Here is a 23,581-nt window from a genome sequence, read left to right on the forward strand (position 1 = left end):
TGAAGCAACTTTTTTTAAGTGCTTACTTTAGCTAATATATAGAAAACAAACAGAGTAACCTCAAGTGCTTTAAAACATGAGGAAATAGAAATCCTACTGTAAATGTTTAACTTTTTACACTTGCAAGTGTTGCTATTTGGCTAGACCTTTATCATCACAGGGAGTTGCCTGTGTTGTTTTTTAAAAGGAAAAAACCTTGAAAAATCAAGGCAAAATTAATTGTAATGTAGTCGATATTACCAAATAAAAATAAAACTCCAGCAAAACATGTGAAATGACGTTTATTGTTGCCAAGTGATTTTTTGAGAAGCTTTGTTTCTTAAATATTGAGAAGCATTTGAGAGTAGTGACCTGAAAGTCAAAAAACCTGGGTTCTGGTCCATTTAAAAAGAAAACATTGATTTTGTGACTTTGAACAAATCATGATCACTCTGCTACCCATTTTCTTCATTTTAAGGTGAATGGGTGGATACAAATGTCCTTTAAATTCTTTTCCAGCTCTAACTTTCTATGAGCTATATAGGATGAAGAAAAACTGAGAAAAGATTGTGAATGAAATAGAATGTTTGCCTAGTCATATAATTGAAATAAGAAACTAGAAAAAACTGAAATAAAGAAGTCGGCAGATCCATAGTGATGGCATTAGGCATAATCTACAAAGCATTTAATCTTTTCCAATGTGAGGGAATTAGTGCTAGAGAACAGACATTTACTATGCATAAAAATTCAGAAAGCAAATGGTCAGAGAGAGAAATAACCATATGAGGAAAACATGTCAGGAGTTTCAGTGTTCCAAAATTAATCATGCAATTTCCTGTTAAGTAAGCTTTCTTGTACTAAAGTGAGTTTGTTCAAGGCTGTCCTATCACAACCACCTCCCCTGTTGCCCTGTAAACTTTCAAGTTGAGCACACCCAAGCTCAAAATAATACAGGTACTGATCCTTCTGGGTGCTTAATAAAGGCTGAAGTCTGAAGGCTTCCTTCCTGGTTGTCATGGCAACAAATAGAGCTGCTGGCCCTCTGTTAGCATAAACCAACAGCAAGTGCAAGACCACACATTCCACACAGCCTTGAAGATTTTACCCAGCTGTAGGGCCAGAATGGAACCTCAATGGTCAGACCAAACTTCCAAGGGAAAAAGGGGAGCACCATAGTTTTAATCCTTAAAAGTAAGTAATTTCTTTCTTCTTATTTTCAGAAAGGTGTGTCTAGTTTTAACTGGGACCATTTTTTATATCTCCTATTCATTCTGTAAGATATGAAAGTTTTCTCCTGGATCTAGGATTCATTCCTTTCCGTCTCTCTCTTTGCACAGGACAATTTGTTACTTGAATGTGAGTTTTTATAAGCTAGCATATCATTCTCACCATGTCATGCTTAAATAGCTTACATTTACAGACAAAGTGTTTCTTCTTGAAAGCTGCCTTTAAAATAGAACCCAGGGAGGAGGTAACAGAGAAAATGGAAAGGTCAGTAATTGTTTTTTTGTCTTAAACTTCATACCTGAAACCAAAAATTAAATGAAGCTCATATCATTTGATTTCCAAATTGCTCAAAGATCCCAACATATAGATGGTCAATCAATAAACTAAAAAGAATTCACTCAAGTGTCAGGCATGGAAACTCTGGCATGGTGACTTAGGAAATAATAGATGCTTATGGAGTGCTTGTTGAATTGAAACAAAATTAGGTTATGGTTTACATTTTTAAAACTTCTGTCTCTCCTTGATTAAAAAGAGTTATCACTGTCTGATATTTTTCTTATGGAAGTCTTGAAAGAAAAAAACAAACCTTCCATGCTTCCATCTTGAACAAAAGCTAATGATTGCTACATGAATATTCAAAATATTTTAGAGGGAAATTTAGCTAAATATTTGGCTATAGTAGTTCAAGTGGTTTTTTAAATTGTTTTTTAATCTTAATAAAAAAATCATATTTGCCTGAGGAAAGAAAAGAGCTCTTTTAAGACTTATTTTTTTCAGTCAAAATCCTTGCCCAAAGATGTATTCAAAAATTCAGTTAATTAGTTTCCATCATTGTTTACCAAAGGAAAGGAGCTGCTTCAATAGCATAAACTGTAGGCATATTATTTATCTAAATAAATCCTTTACTAACCACCAAAAACAACATCAGGTCATGTGTGTATGTTTTAATTAACTGAAGGATAAGGAAGATGCTTATTACTATTTTCTCTGGAAAAAAAATTTCTTCGCTAAAGACAAAACGATGCAACTGGTTTAGAAGAAGAGAGATGTTTTCATTCTGTCAGAAATCTGGCATATAACTGAGACTAACAGCTTCAACAAACTCTAAGGAAATGAGTCATTTTCAACAGCTAACTTGGATTTCCAGATGTCTTTTTCAACACACAATTTTCCTTTAATCACCTAAAGGCAAGATATAACTTTGCCATTAATAATTATTTTATTGACATACTTCTTTCAATGCATATATCTGGCACATATTGTTTATTTTACTTGTTTTTTGACTGATTATTGAGTAAATGAATATATATATATTATAGCCAATCACTGGAGAACCCAAGGAAGAACAAATGAAAACATATTGTTGTAAATGTAGTGACCCCTTTGGGATATTTCTTTCTCTTGAATTGAAAGTCGTATTCCCAGAGGGCAGATATTACTGCTGGATTCTAGGGTATCTCAGTATTTGGATCCCCCAAACTCTAATTTATGAGGCCCAGAAAAGATATACAGTTTCCAGGAGAATAAACACAAAATTTAGAGTATAAATGCATTATATACATTTAGGCAACAAATATCATCAAGGGCCTCATGGTTTCCTCTCTTCAAAGCCTCAGTATTCTTTCTCTACTTGTTGAATCCTCACATCACCATCCCAGACAAGGTGTCTCTGCTATGTAGTCACTTGGTTAGGTTTTCAGAGTCCTTTCCTCCCTGAAGTACAACCCTCAGATGCCAATTCTAGTTCTCTCTTGTGTCCATAATCCGCTCTCTTCTTTGCTGCCAGAGATCCTTGATTCTTGAAAGTGCTCTCTGTCATTGAGACAGAGACTCAACTCCCTTTCTATTTCTTTCTTGAGAATGTATGTTTTGTGGGGCAGCTAGGTGGTGCAGTGGATAGAGCACCAGTACTGAAATCAGGAGGACCCTGAATTCAAATCTGACCTTAGACACTTAACACTTCCTAGCTGTGTGACCCTGGACAAGTCACTTAACCCCAATTCCCTCAGCAAAAAGAGAGAGAGAGAGAGGAGAGAGAGAGAGAGAGAGAGAGAGAGAGAGAGAGAGAGAGAGAGAGAGAGAGAGAAAATGTATGTTTGTACTCCCTTTTGTGTCCACCTGGAGCAATACCACAGCCATATCTAATAAAGATAGGAAATCCTTTCCCACTCCTTCTGCCCTGTGGTATGGGGACAGGGGTCACACTCCACAAAGCTGCTCCTGGCCTTGACTGATTGCAGAATTTAGCAAGTTTACTGTTTAAGGGCAAACATCAAGCTATTCCTCTAGAGCAAACAGGGAGAAATTCATACTTCATGGAAGGTTAGCAGAATGTTCACAGATTAAGACCATCTCTGTCACTTTCTTTTTTGCTTTCTGTGAGATAGCCATATTTATATATTTTTAAAAATCATTATTTATAATTATATCCTGAGTTGAGAAAATCCATGTCCTTCAGGAAACATCCATTTCTACCAATATATAATGCCCCATTGAGGTTACTTTTCCTCCTTTAACTCATTCTTACAGGCTGGGAATAGTGGCAATTTAAGGTATTTTATGGATATACCCTGAAAAAAAATAAGCCTGTGATATGCTTACCTTTATTAATCAGCCAGGAGCTACAAAGGACTCAAAGCAAAGTATTTTATTTAAATGGTATCATGTGAATGATAATAATGAAATGCTCCCCAATAAACCTGGGTTGCATTTTCCCATAGCTACATACACTGTCAGAAAAGTAGACACAAACTAGTAAAATGCCACATAGGCAATATATAATGTGGCCAAAGCAATTCATATATCTGACAATGAGGACTTATGAAGTCTTTTGGAATCTTTATTGGAGTCTCTTATTTTTTTCATGGTGTCCTTATGCAGCACTCCTTGTGTAAAGAATCTCCACAGGGCAAGACACTTAACTGGGCTCCCTAGGCCTGTACTTCTCTTGTAGCTCAATTACTGATAGCCAGGGTAGGCTCTCTTCTTTTTTATTTTTTTTAATAATGACTTTTTATTTTCAAAATACATGCAAAGATGTTTTTCAACATTCACTCTTACATAACCTTGTGTTCCAAAGTTTTCTTCCTCCCTTCTCCCCATTCCCCCTAGATAGCAAGTAATCCAATATAGGTTAAACATGTGCAATTCTATACATATTTCCACAATTATCATGCTGTGCTAGAAAAATTAGATTAAAAAGGAGAAAAAGTGAGAAAGGAAAAAAGCAAAAAACAAAAAAGGTGAAAATACTATGTTGTAATTCACATTCAATCCCCATAGTCCTCTCTCTCTGGGTATAGATGACTCTATTAGAACAGATAGGAATCACCTCATTGTTGAACAGAGCCACAATCATCATAGTTGATCATCACATAACTTTATTGTTGCTATGTTAAATGTTCTCTTGGTTCTACTCACTTCGTTTAGCATCAGTTCATGTAAGTCTCCCTAGTGGGCTCTCTTCTTGATCTCTTAAAGCTGTTTCACCCTTCAATTCCTTAATTATTTTGGGCTTGATTTCTCCTACTGGTGGGTGGCACTACTGCAAGATCCCATGGCCAATAGTGGGAAGGGGGAAAGATTTCTACTTTTCCCATCAAAAAGCAAGGATCAAATTTCTCTCAAAATCTACGTTCTTCTTGCATAGCTGATTCTCTTCTCTATTGCCAGAGCTTATACTCCACAGAACTCCATAAAACCTGTTTTGAGTCTTGTCAAGTCTGAAACAAATGGCCTAAGAGTCACAGAAGTTATGCAATTATTGTTAACTCTGAAAATACCAAAGAGCTCATATAGATTACCATAACAAAGAAAAATAAAATAAAAAAGTAAAACCAAAGAGTTAACAGTGGTCATAAGCAAAAAGCTTCCTTTATTCCATCAGAAGAGAGAAACTAGACACATGTGTCAGAGCCTTCTCTAGAAGGAGAGCTGCTTTAGTGAGATTAAATCTTAATACATTTAGCAATGGACATGCAGTGAGCTATAGTCTTGATAATGAGGAGCAATGGCAACAGTGAGAGAAGTTTGATTCATAGCAGGACTTCTTGACCAGAACATGGGTCCTACAGTGCTTGGTTAGTTAGCTCAGGGAGAATCTGGAACTGATATAAAGGGATTGTATGTCAGCAGAATTCATCCAGAGGGTGAGCATAAAGGATTGCTGTTATGTCAAACTCAGGACACAGCTTGCTTGCTTGGCCTTAGCTCTGGAAAACGGGGTGACTCCTAATAGAAAAAAGAAAGGGGTGGTCTTGCTCTGGGGATCCTAACATTCTCATATTTACAGAGAGTGTCTCACTTTTAAAAGAGCCACAAAAAGTATGGCTAGTCTTTGATCATACAAAAGCTAGCTCCCTTTCTTCATTAGTTTGATCAGAGAATTTTTTTCATATTTCATAAATGATTAACAAAATAATATCTTCTTTGTACTTTAAGATTTTAACATTATCTCTATTGCCTGCCTATTACTTTCTATCAGACTGGGAAGAATCAATTAAACAGGGGCATTCTGATCAATTCTCTCCATTACATTTTCTCTCTAATTAAATATTTACTGTCCACAGCAAATAACTTTGGGTGTTTCTGCTTCATTTGTCCTTAGTCCTAAACTTTAGACAGCTCTCTAGTGTTTTGGGAAGGTTCAAATATTGCTCTCTGAAATTTTCCCCAAGAATCTGATGGAAGTCCATCTGGTACAATTTTTTTTTCCCCCTTCTGAGGCTGGGGTTAAGTGACTTGCCCAGGATCACACAGCTAAGAAGAGTTAAGTGTCTGAGATCATATTTGAACTCAGGTCCTCCTGAATTCAAGGCTGGTGCTCTATCCACTGTGCCACCTAGCTGCCTCTATCTGGTACAATTCTTAAACAACATGAGCATTAATTAGCAGATTTCGGTGAGAGTTCAGTCCTAACATATATGGTGGGCCTATAAATTATAATTCACCTCCAAACACAAGGTTATTTATTTCAAGAAACACATTTTTCAAAATTCTCAGTTACTGCTAGTCTTGTTTTTTTACTTTTCCTAACACAAAGACAGCATAGAAAAAAGAAAGGAAAAGCAAAAAAAAAAAAAAAAAAAAAAAAAAAAAAGACTTTTACTCTTTTGCACAGAGAAAGTATGATCCCAACAAAGCTTCCAAAAAAAATTAGGGCACCTAATTTGACTGGAACTTACCATCTCACCTTCAGAGGAGAAACCAAACTGCTCCCTATAAAAATTCTTCTAGGTTCCTCCAATAAAAATATCTCAATGCAACACAAAGGACATTCAACATGGAGTCAGTCCATCTCTCATTAAGATATGTAGGCTAATAATAATAATAATAATATGAATAATAGGTCACAATTACATGTTGTTTACAATGTGCCAGACACTATGCTATCTTTACAATTATTATCTCGTTTGATCTTCACAACAACCCCGAAAAATAAATGCTATTATTGTCTCCTTCCAGATGAGGTAACCTGAAGTGAACAGGTTAAGTGACTTAGCTAAGGTCACACAGCTAGTAAATGTCCAAAGCTGGATTTAAACTAAGGTCTTCCTGCTCCAGACAGAGTGCTCTAGTTGCCCCTAGTTCATGAAGAAATCAAATTCATAAAAGGCCCAAAGAGGTATGGGACTCTTTAAAAGTTACTAAGACTTGGAGTGGATTTCTGGGCTATCAAGCAAACTTTATTCTGAAGTCCATAAAGATACAATGCAAATTGTCCTGACACACATCACAATAAAGCAAGCAGTTTTACCTCTCAAAGGCAATTTTTTTATTCTAATAGTTTTTTTCTAATAACATACAAAGATAAGTTTTCAACATTCACCTTTGCAAAACCTTGTGTTTCAAGTTTTCTCCTTCCTTGCCCCTTACCCTTTCCCATAGACAGCAAGCAATACAATGTAGATTAAATGTGCACAATTTTTCTAAACATTTCTATATTCATTATGCTGTACAAGAAAAATCAGATCCAAAGCTGGGAGGTGGAGCATGAGAAAGAAAAGAAAACAAGCAAACAAACAGCAACCACCAAAAAAAGTGGAAAATACTATATTTTTATCCACATTCAGTCTTCATAGTTCTCTCTCTGGATACAATTGCTCTTTCGATCACAAGTCTTTTGGAATTGCCTTGAATTATTCCATCACTGAAAAGAGCCAAGTCCATCACAATTGATCATCATATAATTTTTTTGTTGCTGCGTACAATGTTCTTTTGGTTCTACTCACTTCACATATCATCGAGTCACATAAGTCTTTCCATGCTTTTCTGAAATCAGCTTGCTCATCATTTCTTATAGAACAATAATATTCAAATACATTCATATACCATAACTTATCCAGATGTTCCCTAACTGATGAGCATCCACTCAATTTCTAGTTCATTGACTTTGCACAAAGGGCTGCTACAAACATTTTTGCACATATGGGTCATTTTCTTTTTTTTATGATCTTTTTGGGATACAGACCCTATAGAGATACTGCTGGATAAAAGGGTATGCACAGTTTAATAGTCCTTTGGGCATAGTTCTATATTGCCAATTCACAATTCCACCAACAATACTTTAGTGAACCAGTTTTCCCACATCCCCTACCATATTTATCATTATCTTTTCCTGTCATCTTAGCCAATCTGAGAGGTATGAAATGCCTTTCAGTTGTCTTAATTTGCATTTCTCTAAACAATAGTGATTTAGAGAATTTTTTTCAGATGACTTCAAATGACTTTAATTTCTTCATCTGAAAACTGTTCATATCCTTTGATCATTTATCAGTTGGGGAGTGGCTTGAATTCTTACAAATTTAAGTCAGTTCTCTATACATTTTAGAAATAGGGTCTTTGTCAGAAACAATGAATATAAATTTTTTTAGGCTTTCTGCTTTTCTTCTCATCTTGGCTGCATTAGTTTTGTTTGTACAAAACCCTTTTAAGTTAATGTAATTGAAATTATCCATTTTGCATTTTATAATGTTCTCTAGTTATTCTTTGTCCATAAATTCCCCTTCCTCTGCCCTTCCTTTTTTTTTCCTTTTCCTTTTTCTTTCTCCTTCCCTTCTTTTCCCTTCTTTCCTTTTCCTTCTCTTTCCCTTCTTTCCTTTTCCTTCTCTTTCCCTTACCATTCTCATTACCTTTCCTTTCCTTTCCCTTTACTTTCCCATCCTTTCCCTTTTATCTTCCCTGCCCTTCCTTTCCTTTCCCTTTTCTCATTTTTCTTTTACTTTTCTAGTATTGTCCAATAATGAACAAAACAGTGACCTAAAAATCATAGTACCTCTGTTGGTCACTCTCTAGGTATACATTGTTACATAAATATAGCATCATTGTCTTCATGGTGTCCTAAGGACATATAGCTATCACCTGTTTATCCAGTTTACTGGAGCTTTCCAATATTGTAATCTTGGTTTACATCTTAAAAAGAACCTGCATCTACTTTTCAACCTATTTTTTTCTTCTTCTTTTTAAAGGACATTGGCTTTCATTAACAACTTTTGTTAAGGGTCTGATATCAAATTTGAACTCAGGTCCTCTTGACTTCAGGGCTGGTGTTCTCTCCAATGCACCACCTAGCTGACCCAACTGTTAACAACTATTTCTTACTCAATGTGCTAGCTTAAAGAAGGAGATCTTTAAGGGGCAATCAAATTTCAAACTTTGGCTTTTCTTGCCTTTAGCTGAAATAATTTTTTTTAGTATATTTGAAAGTTAGATCTTTCTTTTCCTCTGTTCTCCTTATATGCAAAATAACAATTAAAGTGTCTTTTATTCTTCATTAAGATATGAAATTACCATAATTACTGTTGATTGTTTATCAGTACTTAGAATTCTTTCCTAGTCAGGATTCTTCCCAAGGAAAGTTTGCATTCAGAAGTAGCACGAGATACAAACTAAAGCAGCATGATCCAGGATGATCTTTGTTATTCAATCATTTTAGTTGTGACTCACTTTACCTCTTTGAGTTTTCTTGGCAAAAATACTGGAGTGATTTGCCATTTCCTTCTCCAATTCATTTGACAGATAGGGAAACTGAGGCAAACAGGTTTAAGTGACTTGTCCAAGATCACATAGCTAGGATTTGAACTCAGGAAGGCTCTGAGAACAAAAAGCTGCAAAGGAGAACACACACAATCTTTACTATGTTTCAATGTTCTGGTTTGGATTTCTGTTTTTTTCTTGAATATTTCTTATTTTCTAGACCTGATTAGTACCTACAGGGAAGGTTAAATGGCTAAACATGTCAGTTTCTGAGAGGCAATGAGTCTAGGAAGACTTCCTGAAAGAGGAAGGATTGAAAGAAGGTCTGTATGAGAGAAGGGAAATAATTTAGCAGATGAAAAATATACTGCTGTCCCAAGCCCGCCAAGTAATATGAAAATGACACGAAGACTGAAACAGGAAATTAGAGAAGAGTCTTTCATAAAAGATAATATTATTGCTATATGTTTTATACATACCCTATCCAAAAAAAAAAAAAAAGGAAGAGGGTATAATTCAACTGAGTTCATTCCCAAAGTTCATTTAAAAAAAATCATTTTCTTTATATAGTGAGTGTTTAGGAAATGAATAAGTTTGATCAACATCCCATAAAAGAAGGACTTGGATCAGTATCCACTTTGCATCTGGAAAGGCCTGGTCTCAGAGGTCATTAGGGAGGCCTCATAACTACCACAATCCGTTTCTTAGTTGCCAGTAATCCACTAGAGCTCATTTGGATTCCTGCCTGGATGTCATTTCACAAATTCACAGTTAAATCCAAACAAAAATTGCCTGAGAGTTTGTTAGAACCCTTCTATCAAAATAAAAATGGTCTTTATAAAATGATCAATGTGAAGAAAGGGTATTTTTACTTGGGAAAAAAAAAAAAAACATTAGAAAAATCTCAAGTCAGCAAGGGTCTGATTACCTTTAGGTGCATTTGAGCTCAACTAGGTACAGAATTGAATTTCTCTTTATACAATCTCAGTAGAGCAGAAAGACAGAAGGAAAAGAATGGGAGAAAAATAAAGAGGAAGAAAAGACAGGGAAAAAAGAAGGAAGGAAGGAAAGGGAAAAGGAAAAAAATAAAAGGAAAGGAAAGGAAAAAAGGAAAGGAAAGGAAAGGAAAGGAAAGGAAAGGAAAGGAAAGAAAAGGAAAGGAAAGGAAAGGAAAGGAAAGGAAAGGAAAGGAAAGGAAAGGAAAGGAAAGGAAAGGAAAGGAAAGGAAAGGAAAGGAAAGGAAAGGAAAGGAAAGGAAAGGAAAGAAAAGGAAAGGAAAAGGAGAGGAAAGAGGAGAGGAAAGAAGAGAAGAGAGGAGAGGAGAGGAGAAGAGAGGAGAGGAAAAAGAAAAAGAAAGGAGAGGAGAGGAAAGGAAAGGGGAAAGAAAAGGAAAAGGAAAGGAAAGGAAAGGAAAGGGGAAAGAAAAGGAAAAGGAAAGGAAAGGGGAAAGGAAAGGAAAGGAAAAAGGAAAGAAGAGGAAATGAGAAAGGAAAGGAGAGGAAATGAGAAAGGAAAGGAAAAAGGAAAGGAGAGGAAAGGAAAGGAAAGGAGAGGAAATGAGAAAGGAAAGGAAAAAGGAAAGGGGAAAGGAAAGGAAAAAAGAACGGATGGAAGGAATTTAAATGGAAAGAAATTTTAAAAAGAAGACCAGAAAGGAGGGGGGGGGGGAAGGAAAAGAGAAAAAGAAAGAATGAAAAAGAAAAAAAAGCACTAGCACCTAAAGCTAGATAGATAGAGTAACAGCCCTGAAGACAAGAGAATCTAAGTTCAAATTTGACCTCTTAACAATTAACACACTTACTAGCTGTGTCACTCTGGGCAAATCACAACCCCAATTACCTGGGGGGGGGGGAGGGGGGGAGGGAAGATTTATCTTCATGAATTCAAATCCAGTCTGTGTGACCCCAGGCAAGTCACTTAACCCCAATTACCCCCCCCAAAAAAAGAAAAAGAATTAGTTTAAGAATGTGGCTAGTTGAATGTGTGCTGAGACACAGCAATAGGATTTTTGTTTGTAGATGATTGTGTACTCAATGCAGCTTCCAAAACCAAGATGCAACTGAGTGTGGACAATTCTCTGTCACCTTGTGCTAAATTTGGCCTGACAACAATAAAACTCCAATAAAACAGAGGTTCTACACCAGCTAGCATCCATACATGAAATCATTGGTTATAGCAAATGGAGAAATTACTGTGGATAAGTTCACTTAACCTTGGCAGTATGCTTTCCAGGGATGACCACATAAATGAGGAAGTTGATGTAAGAATTGCTAGTTCAGCAATTGGGAGACTCTGAAAGAAAGTGTAGGAGAGAAGTATTAGGCAGCATATCAAACTGAAGCATACCAAACAGAACTGTTCTGCTGACTTCATGATTGTATGCCTGTGAAATCTGGATAATCTACCAGCACCATGCCAGAAAATTGAATTATTTCCAATTTGAATTGTTTTAGGAAGATTTTGCAGATTACCTGACAAGATAAGGTACCTGACACTGAGGTTCTCTCCTGAACTAAACTGCCAAACATTTAAACTATTGCAAAAAAAAAAAAAAAAACAACTTTGATGAGCTGGCCAAATAGCCAAAATGCCAAATGTATATTTACCTAGAAGACTATTTTATGGATAAATTAAACAAGGCAAATGCTTACCTGAAGGTCAAAAGAAGTGCTATAAGAACACTCTCAAAATCTCTTTGAAGAATTTTGGAATTAACTATAAGATGCTAGCAGAGGACTGCTCAACGTGGTGAACCTGAATCAAAGAAGATGCTGTATTCCATAAGCAAAGCAGAATTGTAGTAGGACAAAGGAAATGTGAGATATACAAATCTAGAAACATCTCCATTCCAAATCTGTGGAAGTGCCTTCCAAGTTCATAATGGACTGATCAGTCATAGCTGAGCACAAGTGTATCTTGATCCCAACATTATGATGCTATTGGTCCTCTTTGAGTATGAAGGACAAACAACAACAGGAGACCACCTTAACTGATTATAGCTGAAGGAAGTTTAAACAGTAAGAGGTATGAGGGATGGGAGGAAGGAGAAGGGAACCAAGATAGAAAATAAATCCTGGGCAGATTACAGCCTGTTTAAAATTTTTGGTCTTAAAGAATGGTTTTAGACTCAGAGAGAGATTAAGTAGGTTTTCCATGACTATATAGCTAGTGAATGTCAGAGAAAGTAGCTGAACTAACTTCCTAATTTCTTTTTTTAAAATTTTTTTATTTTAATAGTTTTTATTTACCAGATATATGCATGGGTAATTTTACAACATTATCAATTGCCAAACCTTTTATTCTAATTTTTCCCCTCCTCCCCCCCCAAGATGGCAGGTTGACCAATACGTGTTAAATATTTTAAAGTATAATTTAAATACAATATATGTATACATGTCCAAACAGTTTTTTGGCTGTACAAAAAGAATTGGACTTTGAAATAGTATACAATTAGCCTGTGAAGGAAATAAAAAATGCAGGCAGACAAAATTAGAGGGATTGGAAATTCTATGTAATGGTTCATAGTCATCTCCCAAAGTTCTTTTGCTGAGTGTAGCTGGTTCAGTTCATTACTGCTCTATTGGAACTGATTTGGTTCATCTCATTGTTGAAAATGGCCACATCCATCAGAATTGATCATCATATAGTATTGTTGTTGAAGTATACAACCATCTCCTGGTCCTGCTCATTTCACTCAGTATCAGTTCATGTAAATCTCTCCAGGCCTTTCTAAAATCATCCTGTTGGTCATTTCTTACAGAACATAATATTCCATAATATTCATATACCACAATTTATTCAGCCATTATCCAATTGATGGGCATCCACTCAGTTTCCAGTTTCTGGCCACCACAAAGAGGGTTGCCACAAACATTCTTGCACATACAGGTCTCTTTTCCTTCTTTAAGATCTCTTTGGGATACAAGCCCAGTAGTAACACTTCTGGGTCAAAGGGTATGCACAGTTTGATAACTTTTTGAGCATAGCTCCAAATCATTCTCCAGAATAGCTGGATGTATTCACAATTCCACCAATAATGTATCAGTGTCCCTGTTTTCCCACATCCCCTCCAACATTCTGCTTTATCTTTCCCTGTCATTCTAGCCAATCTGACAGATGTGTAGTGATATCTCAAAGTTGTCTTAATTTGCATTTCTCTGATTAATAATGACTTGGAGAATCTTTTCATATGGCTAGAAATAGTTTCAATTTCTTCATCTGAGAATTGTCTGTTCATATCCTTTGACCATTTATCAATTGAAGATTGGCTTGATTTCTTATAAATTAGAGTCAATTATTTTATTTTGGAAATAAGGCCTTTATCGGAACCTTTGACTGTAAAAATGTTTTCCCAATGTATTGTTTCCCTTCTAATCTTATCTGCATTAGTTTTGTTTGTACAAAAACTTTTCAATTTGATATAATCAAAGTTTTCTACTTTGTGATCAATAATGATCTCTAGTTTTTCTTTGGATATAAATTCATTCCTCTTCCACAGGTCTGAGAGGTAAACTATCCTATGTTCCTCTAATTTATTTATAATCTCATTCTTTATTCCTAGGTCATGAACCCATTTTGACCTGACCTTGGTATACAGTAACTTCCTAATTTCTAATCTACACTTTTTCACACTGCCAAACTGCTTCTTGTTATGACTCTCATTCTCTTCTCAAATATACATATTTAACAGTTAAATATAGATATTTGAGAAGAGAATGAGGGTTATAAATCAAACTCTCCATTGCAACAAATTCAGTTATTCTCTACAAGTGTACTCCAAGTTCCTGAAGACTCTCCATTTATTACAAGGAACAATGAATATAACCAAAAGATAGAATGATATAAACAAGAGCATTATTTTTAAAAACATTTAAAATAAAAAATATTTTAAAATAAATGAGGTAACTTTAATTTTCTCATCTACAAATTTAGACAACTAATTAGATGAGCTAATACTCATCTTCCTACTCAAAATACTCAAAAATATTATCATCCTATGAAAAGAATTGGATATATTGTGGAATTTTTTCTAAGGAATGTATGGATATTCATAATTTAATGGATATGGAATTCATTATGGAATTTAAAGAATATATATTTTTTCAAAGTTTCCTTTTCCTCAGCATTAGTTAGAAATAGGTTCCATTTGATATAACAGTTCATATAAAAGGATGGGTAAATTATCTGATATTAAATTACTCACCCAAATGAAATGAATTTGCCCTTACAGAAAGACCTACAATTAGGGCAAGACAATAAGAACATAAACAGTATTTCAAAGTATAGAAGTAACTGAGCTTAGTATTTAATTAATATTATTAATATTCCTATAACACTTCAACTCTTTATGATTTAGTTTTCTAAAATTTTTATTTATCTATCTTTTTGAGGCTTACAAAGCCCTTGGAATATATTATCTCATTTGATTTTATTTTAAATAGATAATACTTCTTTCATTATTTTCACAAAATGCATTACAAACTTGTTTGGAGGACACATTTTGTATGAAGGAAGGATTTCATTCTTCTTGATCCATCTGCCTCCTTTGTCACTATTGATCATATTGTTCTCCTGTATATTCTCTTTTTCTAAGTTTTTGTAACATTGCACTTTTCTAGTTCCTCTTCTCCCCACCTGACCTCTTATCATCAGTCTTCTTTATTGGATGTTTATTCAGTTCATGTCCATTGGCTATGGGTATCTCCTAGAGATCTGTCCTAGGTGCTCTTCTCTTCTCTTGTACTCTCACTGATTTCACTAGGTCTCATTGTTTAAAATACAGATGATTCTTTAGATCTCTTCATAGAGCCCTAACCTTCAACTGGCATCTCCAATTTCTTATTGGACACCTAGAACTGGATGTTCAGTAAACATGTTAAACTCAACATGTCCAAAACTGATCTCATTATATTTCCTCCAAAATCTTCTCCCTTTCCTAAGTTCCTCATTACTGTTGAATCATTTCTATTTTCTCATTCACCTAGGTTCACCATTAGGTGCCATTCTCAACTTCTTACTCTCAACCCCCATACTGAATCTGTTGCCAAGACTAATCAAGTCTACCTTCCCAACATCTCTCACATATACCACCTTCTCTCCTATAGCACAGCCACCATTCTAGTATGGATCTTCATTACTTCATTCTTAGCTTACTGTAACAGCTTTTTAATTGGACATACTGCTTTAAATCTCTCTCCATTCAGCTGCCAAAGTGATTTTCTTAAAGCTCAGGTCTGACCATGATACTTTCTTACTAAATAAATTCCTGTGATTCCCTATTTTCTCGAGGATTTTTTTTAAATCAGCTGTTTGGCATTTAAAGTGCTTCATAACCTGATTCCTTCCTATGTAAGGAAGATCCCTTTTCCATCTTCTTACACCCTGTGATCCAACAACACTGGGTTTCTTGCTATTTCTTGCACTTATAACAGTGATTACCCTGGCTTGCTACTGCCTGAAGGTTAGGTATCTAACATTTTATCCTTCCCCCAAGGTTCTCTTATACTTAAGAAGGGTTTGACACCATTTGTCAGTGGCTCAAGTTCAAACTGATTGTGCCCTTCTAATTTTAGGGGGCCCTGCCCCCATTCCATTTAATCTTTTACTAGTTAGATTAATTTTTACAAAGGAATATTTACTTCAAAGGCACAAGAAGAACTAATATACAATCATCCCAATACATGGGGACGTAATCTTCCCCTATACTATATTAATCTCTGGTACCTTCCAATTATACCTTGTTTGTATGAACAACTTGGTGTAGTGGGAGCCAGACTGCTAAAGTGATTGCACTACTAAAAGAAAGTCTATGGATAGACAGTTGAGCTGGCTGATGCAGATGTTTCAACTTGAGAGGGTGTTGAAGCATCCAAATAGTAATAGTGGCAGCAACTGCAAAGAGAGAAAAGTGAGCAGCCCAAGAGTACGATGAGGAGAGCAAATTGCAAAGAAAGGATGCCCCCTGAGGTCCTTAATTGTAATAATATTAAAGCAAGACTGTGAATCAGGATCTTGAAAATCCTGAAACCTCAATGGAGAAAGCTCAAAGAATAAGATGTTATTTCTATTGTTTTTCTGGTTTTATTATTTTCCCTAAATAAGTATAGTCCTTATGAAATATTTGTGAGACTTAGCTTATAGTGGGACAACTAGGAGGTAGAGGAGATAAAGTATTCAAATTCAACCTGGAGTTCAAATTCAACCTCACTTACTAGCTGTGTGAGTTTGGGCTAGTCAATTAGCCCTTTTTGTCTCAGTTTCCTCATCTGTAAAATGAATTGGAGAAGGAGATGACAAACTACTCCAGTATCTTTACTAAGAAAACCCCAAATGAACTAACAGAGATTTGGATATGACTGAAAGGACTGAAAAGCAAAGGGACAAAAGCTCATAAGATATAATAAGGGAGCTGGGAAGAGGGACTCCAGAATACATACATCAAAAAAAATTTTTTTTTTATATACTCAGAGGTTATCCATGGTGGTAACTGGACCATTCTTGAGGATACACAATATCAAATCTAGTCCAGGTTCTCTCAGACTTGAGAGGTTGAGTAATGGATTACACCCAATACTCAACATCAATTGTTTAATGTTCTTTTTTTTTCCTATCCTTTGGGTTACATTCCTCTACCTTCCAGACTCCCCATAATGGTCAGGATTACCTTCTGCTTCTTCACATTCTTTTTTTTCCCTTTTTTTATTGTTATTAATTTTTTTTACTTTGTAGCCCCTCTTCTAATTGTTAAATATTTTATTCTCCCTGAAAACTTGGAGAGGCATTTCTCTAACCCAACAGGAATGATTTTATACCAGAGCACTACAAAAGTTCAAGCAGTGTAGATTTGATAATATCTCCGTTTATGTTACTGAAAGAGTCTCTTATGCTTATAGAAAAGGATTTGAACTTGGAAAGTCTTTGTATCATTAATACAGTTGGGGACTGTCTTTAGGACAAAATATTATACACAATACAGTTTAAATATGCATGTGCATGACAATGAGATGAAGCCTAGACATCAAAATTGAGCTAATGTGCATTGTAGTAGGAGTTATGTGCCCCATGGATTTTGCGTGGGCACACAAGATATTACTTATTACAAAATAAATTCCATGCCAAATTCCTTTTAAATCAAGAATTAAACAGCATTTTTTTAGATAATGCTTATATCTGTCTCCAAAAGGAATGTTAGTTGGATAGGATAGGTTCTGTTTGCAGGAAGATATTACTTGTAATATGATATCTTGTCAAAGGGAAGATATCATTTGGACTACTTGCAGAGCAAAGAGTTGTGAAATTCTCAAGAATAATGTTTTGAGTTAAACTCTATTTTATTCTGAAATGAAAATCTGAAAGACATAGCTATGAAATTCTAGGACTTTTTTTTGCCACTTTCAAATCAGAAGTAATTTTTCATTTACAAATAGAATAGCATTGGGGAACATTTCAAATGAAGATTCTGAGGGAAAAGAAGAGAACAAAATAGAACTTGCCAAGAAGAGATATTGAAACTGTGCTAAATACAAGGCAATGCTTAGTAACCCTAAAAGTCAGGCTAGAAATTGTTTTGATAGTTATAGGAAAAGAAAGTCAAGAATTAGGGAAATCTTGTGGAAACTAAGTCCTGGTAGTCTGTTCTAGTTATTTAAAAAAAGTCTTTGAAATCTTCTCAGGGTAAGATGAACTTATACTATGGAGACCAGAGTTCTAGAGGAAGGTTTTGAGAAGGCCAAGTTCAGCATAAATTTATATAATTCAACAGTTATCAAGCCTATTATATAGTCCTTGCCCTCAAAGAATTTACATTCTACGGAGGAAAAGAAAAGGTACACAGATAAAGAAATACATCATCTTTAGAGGGAAAAAATGCTAATAATTAGGAAACTTAGAAAAGGATTTAAACAGAAGATAGCCCTAAGAACCTTGAAAGAAGCTGGAATTTCATAACTTGTCTGGAAGAAAGCTCCTCAGTCTCTTCCATGTAGGGAATTGTATCCAGGTTTTGTACATGTCCAGAACATTGAGGCCCATTTAGCCAATCTCCCAACATATATAACAGGGAGAACTATTCAGTTAAAACCAATCAGCATATCAACAAACATTTACAGCATATGAAATATTCCATACTTATATTCTCCTATTTCTGCAAAAAAATTATTTCATCAATACTGGTCATTATAATTACAAAATTTTTGGTTTAGTGCTTTTTGCTCTTTACTGTAGTCATTGTATATTCCTTTCCTGCTTTTGCTTACTTAACTCAGTATCAGTTCATATATGTTTTCCAGGCTTTTCTCAATTTTTCAGTGATGATCTATTACGGCATGGTAATATTACATTATATTCATGCACCACAACTTGTTTGGTTGTTGCCCTGTCAATGGGCATCTATTTGGTTTCCAGTTCTTTGTTATGACTAGAATGCTGCCATAATATTTTGGTGTATATGGGACATTTCTTCCTGTCTTTCCTTTGGGATATGACTAACAGTGTGAGTCTCTAGTTTAAAGAATGTAGTTATGTTAACCATTTTCTTAGCATAATTCCAATTTGCTTTCAAGAACATTTTCATTAATTCATATACATACCAATATGTATTAATGTGCAGCCCTTCCCAATTTCATCTTTGTTCATTTATTGGGTATAAGATATTTTGCTTTGCCTTTCTCTTATTGCTGATATTTAAATTAAAATAAAATTTCAACATGCTTATGTCAATGACATCTTAATAATCTCTTCTAGGACTTATGTTTGTATATTCATAAATATAGACATTGGAGAGGCAGTATAGTCAAATGAAATGTGCTAGACTTGAGCAACAAGAATTAGACTCTCACCTCAAACACTTAATCACTGTGATATTGGGCAAATTACTTATCCTCAGTCTTAATTTCCTTATATGTAAAATATGATGAGGATAATAATAGTAGCTGCCATTTTTATATGTATATGTACATCTTATCCTTACAATAACTTAGTAAAGCAGATACTATCATCATACATGCACATAAACATACAAATATAATTATTGTAAACCTTATAAATATTAGTTATTATTTACATGCGTGTATGTATATACTATGATGTTATTGTTGATGTTATTGTCTGACTGTTCTTGACTCATTTTGGCATTTTCTTAGAAAAGATATTAGAGTGGCTTGTCATTTTCTTCTCCGGTTCATTTTAGAGATTATGAAACTGAGGCAAATAAGATTAAGTGATTTACTCACAGTTACATAGCTAGTGTCTGAGATCAAATTTGAACTCAGGTGTTCCTGCTCTAGGCCTGTGCTATCCACAATGCTACCTAGCCATTCCAGTCAATGTGTATATAATGCATACTTCATGATATTTCTAGTCTATAAAGCCAGCATATTTGCATTATTTATGACAGCATATGCCCCATTGTAATAATGTTCCATTGCCTGTTTAGCCATTAACTAATTATGGAATATTTAAATTACTTACAATTTATCACTCTTACATGTAATCCAGAATTAAACATCCTCATATAAATGTTTTGTGTTTTAAAAAATATACATATAGATATATTTCCAAGAAGTAGGACTATATCATCAATGGGTCTAAGGTTCTTATTATTGTTGGATTGCTTACCAGAATGGAATGTGCTCCTATGTATTGTTGTAATTCCTCCTTTATCTATTTTCCTTTTTATAGCTAAATACCTATAAGACTTTTACACTCATTTTGTCCATTGTCTTAACCATACTTTCTCTTTTATCAGTCCTTTGTCATCTGGCTTCCAACCCTGCAATTCAACTGATACTTTCTCACAGATTATTATCTCTTACATATTAAAGCCATTGGCTTTTTCTCAATTTTTTTCTCCTTGACTTTGGTTTCATAATATTGCTTTCTCAATCCTCTTCTTATCTATTAAGCCACTCCTCAGTCTCCTTTCTAGGATCATTATTGTAATGACAGGACTCTCCCAAAGCTTGGTTCTGGGTCTTTTTCTCTCCAAATTCTCCCTCTTTTGATCACTCTCATGGATTCAATCATCATCTCAATATAGAGGACTCGCAAATCTAAACAGTTCTAACTTTTTGTGATTCCAGTTTAGAATCCTGCATCAATTTATTGCTGGAAATTTCCACCTGGACTTCCCATTAGTATCTTAAATTCAACATGTTCACATTGTTTTCCTCTCTAAACTTGTATCCCTCCAACCTTTTTCTATTTTTGTTGAGTAGACCCAGAATAATATCTTTCACTAAAAGAATCACTCAAGTTTAGAACCTCAGTTATAGTTATCCCTGAGTTTTCTCTCTCCCTCCTTTCCTTTTTCTTCCTTGTTCCCTCTTCCTCCCTCCCTTCCTCGTTCTCTCAAGTTCTTTCTCATTCTTTCTCTCTCTCTCTCTCTCTCTCTCTCTCTCTCTCTCTCTCTCTCTCTCTCTCTCTCTCTCTCTCTCTCTTTCTCTCTCTCTCTCTCTCTCTCTCTCTCTCTCTCTCTCTCTCTCTCTCTCTCTCTCTCTCTCTCTCTCCTCATTGTCTCTCTCTCATTGTCTCACTCTCTCTCTCTCTGATTTTTATATATTCCCTACATCCAACCAAATGCTAAGTTTTGTCATTTCAGCCTTGACAATATCTTTTATATTCATCCTTTTCTTTCCACTCAAGCAGTATCCTATATCATTCGTCTACTTCTTGGACTGTTAGAATAGCTTTCTATTCTAAAGTTTGCCTTTCCTACTTCCAGTCTCTCCCCTCTCTAATGCATCTTTTACACAGCTGTCAAAAAGATCTGCCTAAAGAACAAGTCTCATCTTTTCACTCTTTTATTTAAAATCTTCAGTGGGTTCCTGTTGCCTTTAAGAATACAAATTCTCTAGAATTGAAAGCCCTCCATGTTCTGACTCCAATATACCCTCCTAGACTTTTCAGCCAAACTGGCCTAAAATCAGTATGTATTCCATTTCCCGTCTCTATGTATCCACAGAAGTTATTCTCCATTTTTGAAATTCATTCTTTCCTCATCTTTGTCTTTTAGAATCCTCCTGTTTTTTCCAGGCAACTTACATTTATCTAGTTACGGGCCCATAGCCAAATTACTTAATATCCCAGTAATCCCAAGCATTAAGATGAAAAATTACAAATAAATTGTTTATCTGAACAGCAGATTCCAAACCCACAGTTCTTTCAGTACCAATAACATCATATGTATAGATGAAAAACACAAGTCTAGGAAACCTCTTCCATAGAATGTTATCTCCTTGAAGACAGATACTATTTCATTTTTATCTTTGATCTACATGCATCTAACACAATGTCCTCCATACGTCAGGCACTTGAGAAATCTTGGTTGAATAGAATCACACAGATTTTGAGCTAGAAGGGTCCTCAAAAAAATTATCTAGGCCAACTCCCTCATTTAATAGATTTAACTAATGTACCAAGAGCTTACTGATCTGCCCTAAGTAATACATCTGAGATTTGAACCCTGATCCTCTATTTCTATCTGTAGCATTACTTCTACATATCCTATTTGAACTTAATAGTAGTACTTTACATTATCCTTTTATTAATTTTAATCCTCTTAGATTTAACCCATCATTCTAGTCTTTTGCTATATTTTAAGATGTTTATCATTGCCTGACATGTTACCTATGTTAAAAGAGTACAGACTAATTTATAACTTGATAAACTTGTCTGTTTAAATATTTAAAAATATGAGCAATTGAAAATTATAGTGTCCTTTATTTTCCATTTATTAAAGGGCTACAGTTAGTGACAAGATACTATTGAGATTAAACCCCTGAATTTATAACAACTGCTTTAGTTGTTTGTACAATTGTGGCATTATATTTTAATCCAAACCTGTATCTCATTTGAGTAGGGAAACTCTTATTGTAAAAAGTCATTCCACTAGACCAGGTTATACAAAGTTGCCAGGGGCATGGAAAGTTTAAGTAACTTGAGTAGTTCTTTGAAGCCCTGAAATTTTAAGAAGCTGAAAAAAGATTTGCATGACTCTCAGTCCCTCCTCTCATCTTCCTGAGTTTTCCCCTCTGGGTTTGTGTATTTCCTTAAACAAATCTATTATCTTTAAACAGTGTTATTCTACTACTCACTTTCAATCTTTAAACTCCTTTTAAAATAAGCTACGCCCTTCTAAAGCTACAGCCTTCATTAGTCATAGTCTACCAAATCTGATACACAGTATAAAAAGGGTATGAGAAATGCCCATACTGCCTGAGATAGAGTTTCCCCATATGGAAGATACAGAGGTCTTCTTGCTTCAAGTCTCTCTGTAACATACTGTTGTCTCCAGAAGCTGCCAATTGCTCTCTGGGAAGAGATCTGCCAGGACCTGGTCCCTGTTCGGGGGCCAAATTGCGATGGGCATTTTCTCTTGATTGTAAGATTGTTAGATAGTAAGACCTTAAAAAACAGGGACCATCTTTTACCTCTTTTTGTATTTCCTAGCACTTATCACAATGCCTGGCACATAATAGTCCTTTAATAAATGTTTACTGATTAATTAGGGAGCTGTTTTTGATACAACATTGGATTTATCCTTTTCTTATAATGAAAGCAATTTTGAAAGGAAACCTGTTCCTTTCAGGTTGTCAACATTTTTATAAACAAAAAACTGACTAATATCTTATAGGAAAACAATTAATAAATTATGAATGAAAATAAGGGAAACAAGCTACATCCAACACCATTTTCATGGTTTTCACAAAAATAGTTGTTTCAAAAAATTTAGGTATGTGTATATATGTATCCACTCTGTACATATACATCCAGATGCACACACTCAACCACTAAGCCATACTAGTCAAAAATGTTGCTCAAAATTACTCAGAAATAACACTGAGCCACAAAAAAACTTAAGAACAACATTTTAGGAGCTGTCTCCACACCAAATACTCATAATCTTAAGTAAGCACCAAGCAATTATTAGGCATTAGGAACTGGGCTTAGTACTGAAGATACAAAAACAATTCCAGCTTTCAAGGATCTCACAGTCTGATGAGGAGACAACATACAAACAATTATATACAAACAAGTCATACAAAAATTTTCCAAGAAGTCATTGATAGGTACTGTTGTCAGTCATATCTATTAGCACACAGAGATCTGGAAAAATTGGTTTATTACATGCTCACAGCATAGATTCACTATATACAGAAAGCACTGAGTCCTAAGCAGCAACTTCTTTAATTTTATATAAGTTTTAATTATATAGGATAGATGAGTACAATGGAATTTTATAAAAGACAGAAGAGAAGATGATCATTTCCATAAAGAATGGATAGCAAAAGGGGAAGATTTACAGCAGGTAAAATAGTAAATTAATCACTATACACCAGGTTTATATAGATGGAATTTGCAAACTGAATTTTACCAGTTGAGCTATAATTTGACATTTCAGCTT

General features: G+C 34.9%; 1 protein-coding gene and 1 long non-coding RNA gene across 12 annotated transcripts in view; one reads left to right on the forward strand and one right to left on the reverse strand.

The window, feature by feature from the left end:
- The window catches only part of LOC141559487 (uncharacterized), a 55,338-nt gene that overhangs the window by 14,730 nt on the left and 17,027 nt on the right, over positions 1–23,581 (reverse strand). The window lies entirely within an intron of this gene.
- The window catches only part of EPCIP (exosomal polycystin 1 interacting protein), a 40,059-nt gene that overhangs the window by 8,812 nt on the left and 7,666 nt on the right, over positions 1–23,581 (forward strand). For 2 of the 11 annotated variants that reach the window (XM_074300743.1, XM_074300750.1), the window contains exon 1: positions 399–1,170. The exons of 6 other annotated variants lie outside the window; for them this stretch is intronic. The gene's annotated coding sequence lies outside the window, so the exon portion shown is untranslated. Of the gene's footprint in view, positions 1–398; positions 1,171–1,386; positions 1,471–23,581 lie in introns of those variants that run through there. 3 more of the 11 variants (XM_074300745.1, XM_074300744.1, XM_074300747.1) reach the window with 3 other exon arrangements.

The sequence above is a fragment of the Sminthopsis crassicaudata genome, chromosome 3 (genome assembly GCF_048593235.1).
Source record: "Sminthopsis crassicaudata isolate SCR6 chromosome 3, ASM4859323v1, whole genome shotgun sequence".
NCBI lineage: Eukaryota > Metazoa > Chordata > Mammalia > Dasyuromorphia > Dasyuridae > Sminthopsis > Sminthopsis crassicaudata.